General features: G+C 43.7%; 1 long non-coding RNA gene across 1 annotated transcript; it reads right to left on the reverse strand.

The window, feature by feature from the left end:
* Positions 1-1,191: 1,191 nt before the first annotated feature.
* LOC108282660 lies at positions 1,192-10,807 on the reverse strand. Its single transcript, XR_001816524.2, has 2 exons — positions 10,054-10,807; positions 1,192-2,303 (listed from the first exon to the last, which is right to left on the reverse strand). It is a non-coding gene; the product is annotated as an uncharacterized LOC108282660 (long non-coding RNA).
* Positions 10,808-10,813: the final 6 nt, after the last annotated feature.

A 10,813-nucleotide genomic window follows, 5' to 3' on the forward strand; every position in this document is an offset into this window, starting at 1 on the left:
TTAAGTGGAATGCATGTGGCCTTGGAGTCACACTTATCTGGGTTCAAACCCCACCAGTGCTTCTCTGGCTCTTTGGCTTTCAGGAAGTTACAGAACATCTTGTAACCTGAGTTTCTACATCTGTACAGCAGGAGAACATTGTATCTACTCTGCCCGCTTGTTTCAAGGCTTAATGACAATGAAGGAAAGGTGCACTGAGTCCCCAGGGGGTACAATGGACAGTGTCAGGGGTGTGGGAAAGTTCTAGAGACAATCCTGACGACTTTGGAGGCCAAGAGTTTCACTCTCAACTCCAGCCTTGTCCTTCACATGTTTCCCTTCCTCAGCTGCAGGTGTTTGCATTTCATCATTAAAGTAGTTGAAACTGCTGGTCAGGAAACACAGAACGAGTTTAACCAGTCAAGCTGACTTCTGCAAGATGGACTCCAGCTTGGGAGCTCTATATGGAATAATCAATATATCCCAGACATCGAAGCACTCAATAAGGCACTGCAGAAATGGCAACAAGGTAAAAGCCCACAGTGATGGTGGTGGTGAGAAGGCAGGGCACCACAGAACGTGACTTGGTTCTAGAATGGTCTGTGCAGGGTTACGTTGAAGCTTCTGTCTTGGCTTGAGTCCTCTCCTCCTTGGTGTGTGTCCTCCTGGCCCTATAGTCTTGGCATCTTACCTTCTCCCTCTTCCTGCCAGTGACATAGCTGTCGTGAAGCTGCTGCCTGCCAGCTCTTCCTCTGGCTAACCTCTTCTCCTTCTCCAGCTTTTCCTGGGGAGCAAGGGAGCAGGCAGTTGTAGGGGCAGAGAGCAGCCCCATGGTCTGAAATCAGGACTGAAAAGCATGTGTGTCCAGCTCACCAGCCAGAATAACAAGCCTCTTTTTGTGCAGTTTCTTCAATTCTGCACACTTGCTCCCTCCATCTCTCTCTTCTCTACTTAACTCATGTCCTGCTTCACCCCCAGCAGCACAGCCACCAATACAACATACCCCCAGTTTCTGAGCAGAGGACATGAAATCAATCTCCAGGGTAGGAAAAGGAAGAGTATCATTAGAACAGGTATGATTTAGGAAAGGGAAAGTGTCAACAGAAAGAAGCACAACCTTGAGCGATCTGCCTGTTTTACAGACATGAAGACCAAAGTTTTTAGAATAAAGGACAGTAATTTTCATTGGAAAATATAATGTGCCATGATATGTCAATGTCAGAGACTTCATTTATTCAAAGCACCACTATCAAAAAGGCCAGGTTTCTCGACCTTAACGTATTGACATTTTGGGCTGGATATTTCTTTGCTTTGTTTTGGTGGGTGGGGTTTGTTCTCTGCATTGCAGGATGTTCAGCAGCGTCCCTAGTTCCCACCTCCTAGATGCCAGGAACCCCTGAGTTGTGACAATTGAGACTGTCTCTAGACATTGCCAAATGCCCCTGGGTAATGACATTGTCTCCAATTGAAGGACCACTCATCTAAAGTGAGAAGTCTCGGTGCTTAGTTTTATAGCAGACCCATCTCTGGTAATTTACCATGTCCTTCCAAGTCCCTTCCACCACCCCTCTCAAAGTATAGATTTTATGCCCTTAAAGACCATTAGACAATTCTCTGCTTTCTGGAAGAGGTGGGAGGCTTGTGTCATGGTTGTTGCTGAGCCCAGTTGGTGCAGAGGGAGCCTTGGCCCAGTGTTCTGGGTGCTGTCACCTCTGAGGGCAGGGGGCCTCTCATCGCCAGCTGCTCTGCGCTCCTCTGCCATCTCTACGCAAACATGGTGCATCTTCCCTTCTTCCTTCCCTCTCCTCCTCTCCTGTGTCCTTGTTCTGCTGCTGCTCAGTTTCATTTGACAGCCCTGTCTTGTGCATCTCTGCACGCTTCGGTCAAATCCTCTCAGGTTTCCTTTTGTGGTTTTGCTTAAGAACTCATGGTGTAAACTTAGTGTGGTACCAGACGTAATCTCTCACACGCGCTCACCCTAAAAACAAGGAGGTAGAGCTGTGGGATGCAGGAGCCATCCTGGAACTGGGGTTTAAGTGAGGGAAGGAGGCCCCTTTATCTTCCTCCCTTGTTCTGAAAGTCTTTGTGGGGTGATGGCATGAGTCTTGGGTGACTGCAGCCTCCCCTCCTGCTCAGGGCTTCCCTCTGTAGGTTCAGCACTTTCTTGGCGTGGGTTCAAGCCCTTTGGAGTCAGAGCTGGGAACACAGAGGTTTAGGGAAGAGCAGAGAAAGGAACTAGCCCGTTAGCTGAGTGAATCACTACTTTAGCATCTCAAGGCTTTTCCTCAGATAGCCTTGCAGAGTCCGTTTGGGACAGGGTGATGCTGCAAAGTGGAAAGGACAGCAGAGCAGAGTCAGGGGACTGTAACCCAGGATGAGTTGTTTTCTATGGTTTCCTGAACTTCACTCACAGCACCTGCCTCTGTACAACAAAAGCCCTGAGAAATGCCTGTGAAACACATGGCTTGAAAGAAATGTTGATTCAGTCTGGTTGTGGAAACCTCTCATTTCAGGAGCTACATGACCAGAGGGAGGAGCTAGGAGGGTGAGGGCTGATTCTGTGAAAATCCTTTGGGGGAAAAGCCTTCCCCCCACTAGGCTGGCCTGAGTAGCCAGATCTGGGAGGCTGGTCACAGCGGGGGACTGTGGGACAGCAGTCAGTGTGTCTGAAACCTTGGGCTGAGCGAGAACATCTCAAGAAGGGGAGAAAGGGGTGTTCAGGAGGAGCCCAGATAGGATTCAAAGGCTCTTGCTTCCATTTGCTGACACAAAGCCCTGATGAGGAAGAAGGTCACCAAGCCCATGCTCCGGGTGGTACCCTGGAATTAGCGAGGAGGCACTTGCCGAAACCACACACTTCCTTACATTCCATAGCAAAGTAATCCATATGGGGATATAAAGAAGCATGTGGCCTCGGGAAGCAGTGTCATCCAGGGGCAGCCTGCATCTCAGATGTGGGCCACTTGTAGCATCTTTCCTCCTTGCCGAGGCAGGAAACGCTTAGCGGGAAGGGTCACTGGGATCTCAACTCATCCTAAATTCCTGGCCCTCCCCCACCCCCCCAAACCATCCTGAAATAAATCTGTTGCAAGCAATGGTAGTGCTGCTTGGGACCAAATCTTCCCCTGCTGTTTGTTCACAGGTAAATGGCATCAAGTATCCCTGGCTTATTCTCATGTAGCCACAGTCTATCCAATCCTTTGTTATTACTAATTAATTCACTGCTGCTATTTTGTACATTTTGCTGTGATTCTTTTTTAATGTTTGGGATCCAGTGAAGGGAAAATTAAAAATTTTCTGCATTCATGCAGAGAGCTACTTATGCTTAGAAGCACACACCCGGCCCTCCTGTACTTCCTACTGTACGTCTGTCTGTCTTGGGTGCTTGTTGATGGTGGCAGCTGCCCATGCAGCATTCCAAGTACAAATTGTTCTTTGTGGGAAGGATCCTTTTGTCAGGATTCTGCTCTCCCTAGCCCATCACCTGCCCCACAATCTGTGAGGCCTGAGCCACAGAAGGGTGAGGGACATTGGCAGCTGTTGAGCCACTCGGGGTCTGGATGGCCACCCTGGCTGGAGGGAGATGAAGTTTTGAAATTCATGGTATCTGATTCTCTGCCAGAAAATGGGGAAAACGATGCCAAAGGGAAGAGTTGGCCCCCCAAAAAGGTCTGAGTCTCACAGCACTGGCTGTGGTGGTTAAAAACATCTAATCCCAGTAATAAAAATAAGAGGTAACTTTTTATAAGTATGCTTTCTATAAAAGGATCATTTCAGTGCTTTGCCTATGTGAGCTCCTTGAATCCTACCTACTCTATGAAATGTAGCAATTTTATCTGATTTTACAGAGGAGGAAAATGAGGATTGTAGAAATGAATTAATTAACATATTTTTAAATGGTAATTCTTTTAAAAAAACTAATCAGATTGGAGACACAGTTTTGAATTAACCCATGGAGAGAGGCTTAGAAAAAAAATGTTGAGAAGGAAGGAAAGAAAATTCTATGGGTTTTTGACTTGGTATACCTTTATCCTTTTGTGACTTTGTGTTTGGGGTGTTGCTGATGGAGGTGCCTTAGAAACCATACTGTTTCTTAGGAAAATAGGAAAATGTCTCTGGCATGCCTGGCAACATCTTTCAGGCTGATGTTGGGAATCATCCAATGGCTCATTTAATCCCATCCAGTCTCTATATAAGCTTCTGCTCTGAAAACACTGTTTTCTCCCTTTGTCAGGTATGAGCTTCATAGAAGTGAGAGTTTGGTGCTACCCTTCCTCCTCTAACTTTGGGAACAGTGGACAACCAAAAACACTGTTTTATCAGGGGCTGATAGCAGGGAGGCAGCTTGGTCAAAAGAGGAAAGAGATGTGGCTGTGCCTCTGAGAAATTAAAATTTCTCATTTTTTTTCACAGAACCAGGGAACTTAAAAGCTGAGTAAATGTCCATTTTATCTAGTTATACCTGTCAGATGGAGATCCTCCATAAGTGTTTGGCATGTGAGTTGTGAGGAGTGAGGGTTTGCACCGATGAGAGGAACCATTGAGTTTTATGTTCTAAGAGACTTGCTATCCATGAGCCAGTGATGAACTTCATAAACTCATGTAAGAATACAAAAGAAAAAGATTTTCAGGGAAAATAGCTGAGATAGTCAAGAGAGTACAAACTATCCCGTCAGACTGTCCCCAACATTTGGGTGTGAATTGTTTTGGCTTTGCCAAGTCTAACCTTGTAGGGCGAAAAGATTACGTAAAAGTTTACTGCAAAATCTGCAGGAGAAAAACAAATGTTAATAACCAATTGCTTGACAATTCATGAGTCCAGGCAACTAAATTCTTATAAATTGAGAATGCACAGAGATTTTTGAAAGTCAAGAGAAAGTTTGAAATGGGAATATCTGTGATGAAAGCCTTGTCTAAACCTTTCTCCCATTTTCCTGGACATCTAGCTTAAGATACAAGGAAGAAAAGTCATGAAACAGGTTGGAAAATGAAGAGAAAGGTAGACTTGAAAGACAAACTATGACAAAACCAACATATTTCAGACAAGACAAAATAGCAGGAAAAGAAATCTAGGATGGGAAACATAAAGACACATTTCTCTGTGCTTTGCATATAGAAAAGGGCATCTATATGGCAATTGGATGTGGGATTTTTCCAGGTTATTTATTTGGTTTCCCATCTACCCAAATCTTTTGACTTTAGTAGGCACTATTAATGGAAAGAATTGGGAGATGTGGTGTGTCACTTGGCCACTTGTGTGCTGGGTGATAGTGACCAAATCACCAGCTTTCTGTTCTCCTATACCAAATGCCATGCCACTTCTCTATAAATAGCAGTTGTGTCCCCAGCTGCCCACCAAAGAATGGGTTGAAGATTAATGAGATAACACATGTGAATATCTTGAGTTTCTTAGGAGAATGGGCCAATGGTAATGTAAAATGTCATTCAACATGTTATTGAAAACAAGATTTATTCCACACCCCAGCCCTGCCTCATAATCAGACAACTTAAATTACTAACATGTCCTTTCTCTTGTCCTGAGAAGCAAGCACCATTTAAAAGCATTCCAGACTTAAGTAACAGTTAAAAAGTTGCCTCAAAAGCAGAAACAGCAATAATGGTTCTTTTTCAGTTTATTTTGCTGAGCAGGGCAGTGTTTGAACATAAATGACTCAACATATTAAAAAGACAGGAGGATGCTCATTTCTCATTAAGAGTCCTTAGAAAGCCTGTTGGATTTGGGTAAAATTAAGGACAGGTTGAGACTGAGGGAAGACTGAGTTATAGACAAACAAGTGTTGCAATCTTCAAGGTTATTGGCCATGGAGGGGTTCAGGGAGAAATAGCATGTCTTGGACATCTGTGACTTGAGTGAGCTACTTAACCTCTTTCAGTCTCAGTTTCCTCATCTGTAAAGTGCGGCCAGTAGTGCTTCCTCAATGGGAGGAATTAAATTTATGTAATGTGCCGTGAGCATAGTATTTGAAGTCTAACAAATAGCCTCTATTACTATTATTAACTATCTATTACTAATATACAATCAGCGTAATAAACTTAATATGTGTTATTAATACGCAATCGACATATTAATTAGTATTAATCCATCAATGGAATCTACTTACTACATAGAAATCCTTATATTTGATTTACTTTAAAGGGGTTCATTAACATGACAATTGTTTTTTATGTAAGGGATTATTCAAAGATACTTGAGAAAGCATAAATATTATCAGAAACATTCCTTTCACAATTTTGGTGTGCTTTTAAAGATATTTAAAAAGATTTTCATATGTGTTAAAAGGATTTGTTAAGGAAAGGTATTCATCAGTATCATTTCTGACAAGAATCTTTATAAGTTTTGAATGTCCAGGATGCCAGTCTTATTTTTAGGAGTTTTTGTGAAAGGATATATGTGATGAGATGCTCAGAATGTCCCCTTACTGGCCACATGGTGTTTTCCCTCTGATGTCAGATCTGACCTTAGTTTGTCTATCCTTTGCTGGTGAGGGTAGAAAACCCGGATTCTATGCAGAACAATACCTGTAGCTGCCTCTCTGAATTTCTAATACAGGCATCTTAGCTCTCCTTATTCCTTCTCTGCCCCTGGTGAAGATTGGAAGTTTTAAACAACTGATACTAGTTGGCTAAAATGTAATGAGAATTGCATGATTTTATGAGAATTAGAACCCTATTAGTGTCTGCAGAAGGCATGGCCTGCACTGATGCACCCACTTCAAAGTCTGACGTCTTATGACATTAAGCACTGGTATCTATTCCTGGTGTTCTTGGTGGCTGTCCATGAAACAGAAGTGATTCTGCTGCTCACCAAGTAAAAACCAAATTATTTGGGGCTTACCGTCATCTGGCTGAGGAGATCGGAAATAAAGTAGAGGTCCCTCCTTTTAAGGCAAGCATGGGGTAGTATGTTGGGGAAAGACCTTATTTTTCTTGGGGCTCAGCCAGAATGCCTTGCTATTTTTAGAGAACAGGCCAGTTCTGAATGTTGATTTGATCATAGGCATGAGTCCCATTTAACTTCCCAGGGACAGCCAAGAACAGTGCCAGCTCCAAGAGCCCACCTTCTCTTCCTGCTGGCATTCTGCCACCGTCCCCAGAAGAGGTATCAGTGGCATTTCACCATCACAGTTGTCCTTGCCCTGCTTCTCATCCACGAGAATTGAAGCTGGAACTTCGGGAGAGGGTAGGGCAAGGGGAGTAGAGGGAGCCAACATTATACTAAGCCACTTATTTAGAGGATTTATGCTTACAACAATCTTGTGAAAGACATTTTATTACACAGGGTAGAACTGCCATAAGCAGGCTAAGTAATTTGGAGACAGAGTGGCTAAGAAACTTGCTAAAATCATTCAGCAAGTAAACGGCAGACCTTTGACTTGATGTTACTCTCTCACCCAAAGCACTCATTTATTCTAATATGCTGTATTAAACCTTGCCTGATTCTTGGTATCTCTGAGGCACTTATTAAAATCCTTGCTTCCTGGTAGGGGAGCACTACATTTCAGAGCCATGGGATCAGAATCTGCTGGGGATCTACTCCTAGGTGACTTCTATGCTCAGCAAATTTAGGAAAGAACGGCTCTTTCTGTGCAGATTCTTCTGACTTGATCTGACAGGCAGTGAGATAAGTGACCTGGGTCAGGGCTCAGGAACCTGCATTTTTGCACACCACCATCCTCCCTACCCCTGCCATTTTAGTCTGTTACAAGTGGCCAGAAGACTTTGAAAAACATTGATCTAAAAACAAACAAGAAAAAGGGATATGGATTCTATAGTAATAAAATCATTAATCCTGGAAAGGACTCACTTCACAATAGTCTGAAGAAAATAACTTAGTTTGGATTAAAGGATGAATTTCTGCAAACATGGTGATAAATGGTTAGATCCAGAACGGGGTTATCCCTCTGTACAATATGAGTAGTCAACATCTTAGTGACAGAAATGCTACAGCTGACCACTAATATCTTACCTTTCCAATATTCCCTAGGCTCAGTTTCCACCAGGAATATTCTTTTCCTTTGCCCATTTCACTAGTTAAAATTACTTTCTTTAAGGCTTAGTTCAAAAACCACTTTCTTCCCAAAATTTTCTCTCAATTCTCTTCCTCTTGTTAGTTCCTATGTCTGTAATTGGGCATGAGTCACACCTTGTCTTGCATCTAATTCCTCGTGTGCCTGTCATGCATATGTAACTTTTCTCCTAGAGGGCCAGCACTCTGACTGCTTCATGTTTGATTTCTCAACCACCTGCCAAAGGCCTTTTGCACAGTAAGAGTCAAACGGATAAAGTTACCACCACTACCACCACTACCACCACCCTTACAGAACACTTACAGTGTGCAGGTCCTGTTCTAAGCACTGTAACAAGTATATTAGAAATAGTTCTATTTTACAGATGGAGAGATGGAGGAACCAGGAGGTTGTGTGTTTTTGCTGTTATTGCTGAAAGGTCTTTTTTACAAGCTCTGGCTCTGTAGATGATTAGCATGTAAGGAGATCTGAATACTGTGGATTCCAGGAAGAGTGCCTTAAAAACTCTTAACCTTCTAATTGATTTAGTGCATCAGAATCACGTGGACAACTTGCTGAAACACAGGCTGCTGAGTCTCATCCCCAGAGTTTCTGATTCAGGAACTGGGGGTAGGAACTGAGAATGTTCGTTTCTAGCATGTTCCCAGGTAATGCTGATGCTGCTGGTCTGGGGCCCACACTCTGAGAACCACTGCTCTAGGTCAATGTTTCTGACACTCTACAGTTTGAGGGCAAAAAATTGACGCTTATATTCTGAGCTTCCTAAAAGCAAACAGATGAGGGAGAGGAATAGAAACCACACAGAAGTTAGGAAGGTGTGAACCCTTTCCAAGGGCATGGTTGTAGGTACTTTCCCTGATGAGGGTGCAGACAGGCAGTCAGCACTCCAAGGAGATGGAAATACCACTGGAAGTCACTTGGTATTTTTGGCTTGAGCAGTTGCTTGCCACCAGGAGTGATTTCATTGGTTTCCAAATTTTACCAGTAAGTCTTCTGTGAGTTTAGGTGAAGAATGAGTATAAAATGAGATGTGTGTTTTTCTTGAGAAGATAGCCCAGCAGAGTCCACTGACTCGCTTAACTTTTTATCACATTTGCAGCGAGATCATAAATATAATACAATGTAATAATACAGAATAATGATGCAGCTTTTAATTATAGCTCCCAAAGCTCTTACTTGAAAAGCTTTTTAAAATTTTTTTATCTGCACCTATTAAATTGAGTAAGGATTAAAGTTGCTTAAGGTCCAGGGACCAAGTCAGGAGCATGGGGTTCTTGTCCTAGTTTTCCAAATAAATACATTGCTCAGGGACTTAATTTCTTAGTGAAATAGCTAAATTATCTTAGTGGGGACACCTATGGGGTCATCTGAAAACTCATCCCCATTCAGAAATTGAATATTTGAGATAAATTACATATTAAAAATAAATTCCTTTGAGTTGCTTGGGAAAAAAGTTCAATCGATATGCAAAATACTTTGCCAAGGCATTCAAAGGACAAGACACAAGTTCAAGGTCACATGCTCTCAGGTTTTTATCCATCTCTCCTAACACTGGTAGCTCTTCTTTAGGTAACTGACCAGCCCCTTTGGGGGATTACTTTGAAATCTCTCCCCTCTGGAGCTGCCCTTCATTATCCCTCTGTCTTCTAGGCCTACCCTCCTACCCCTCTGCTTTGCTTCAAGCCCCAGCACCCAGAAGCAAGTCCACTGTTCAATACTGGCCAACAAGTCATTCTCATGCACTGAGTCTGGGGGTGGGGGGCCTTTCTCTTATTCATTTCCCCCTGCCTGGCTCTGCCTGTCGGATCTGGACTCCAGCTGTCCTCCCCCGCTGTCTGAGATGCAGAACTTGGAGCTTCACCTGCTTCGGTAGACGCTGCCTTGCTGGCTTCAGATGACAGAAGCAGATCGCCCGCAGGGCTTCCCAAAAATTCACAAAGAAAGAAAGACAGATGGGCAAGGCAGGAACGGCCAGAGGACGATTAGAGGGGAAAACAGCGCGGCGCCGGGAAAGCTCAGCACGTACCTGGGGAAAAGTTGCAGGCGGGTCCCTCCTCCTCTCTGGGCTTCCTTCCCAGCAGGCTTCGGCCCCCACTGAGGTGTTTAGGATGTGGGCAGTTATTTACTTATTTATTTATTTTCCAGAGCTGGCAGTGTTGGCTCACATTTCTATGCCTTCCTGTCAGAATTCTCTCAAGGAAACGGCAGCTGGTGAGCTCAGAAATGTCAGTCAGAATCTTGGCCTAGTTTGGGGACTTGAAGATTCTTACAGAAAGTTAAAAAGGTTTCTGGGCCAGTGTCTCCTTTGGGTTTTCCCTCTTTTGCTTCTCACCTTTTCCATCTTCTATTTTTTTCATTTTACCCCAGTAGCTAGCTACTTAAATTGCCTGCTTCTGTCTTTCCGATGGTCCCCTCTTGGGTACGGCTGTGGCTCTTCTTCTGGCTCAGCCTAATAGCCTGGTGATTTTCTGAGCATTCATATCAGTACTTGGACATTCCTTGCTTATTTCATCTTCTTACTTATTCCCTTTTCCCCTTTCCTCCCTGTCCTTTCACTCTTTTCTTTGTAATCGCCATCCTTCTAGTCACACACAGATAAATCATCTCCATCTGTCCTTTATGTGCATTTCCTATCCTCACTGAATAGGCTGTCATTCCCCCATTTGTGCCCTGTCCACCGATTTCTCCACTTGGATCCTGTCCATATGTGACCTAACTACAGCTCAGCTCCTCTCCTCTCCTCTCCTCTCCTCTCCTCTCCTCTCCTCTCCTCTCCTCTCCTCTCC

This window comes from Cebus imitator, unplaced genomic scaffold, assembly GCF_001604975.1.
Source record: "Cebus imitator isolate Cc_AM_T3 unplaced genomic scaffold, Cebus_imitator-1.0 Scaffold248, whole genome shotgun sequence".
NCBI classification, from domain to species: Eukaryota; Metazoa; Chordata; class Mammalia; order Primates; family Cebidae; genus Cebus; species Cebus imitator.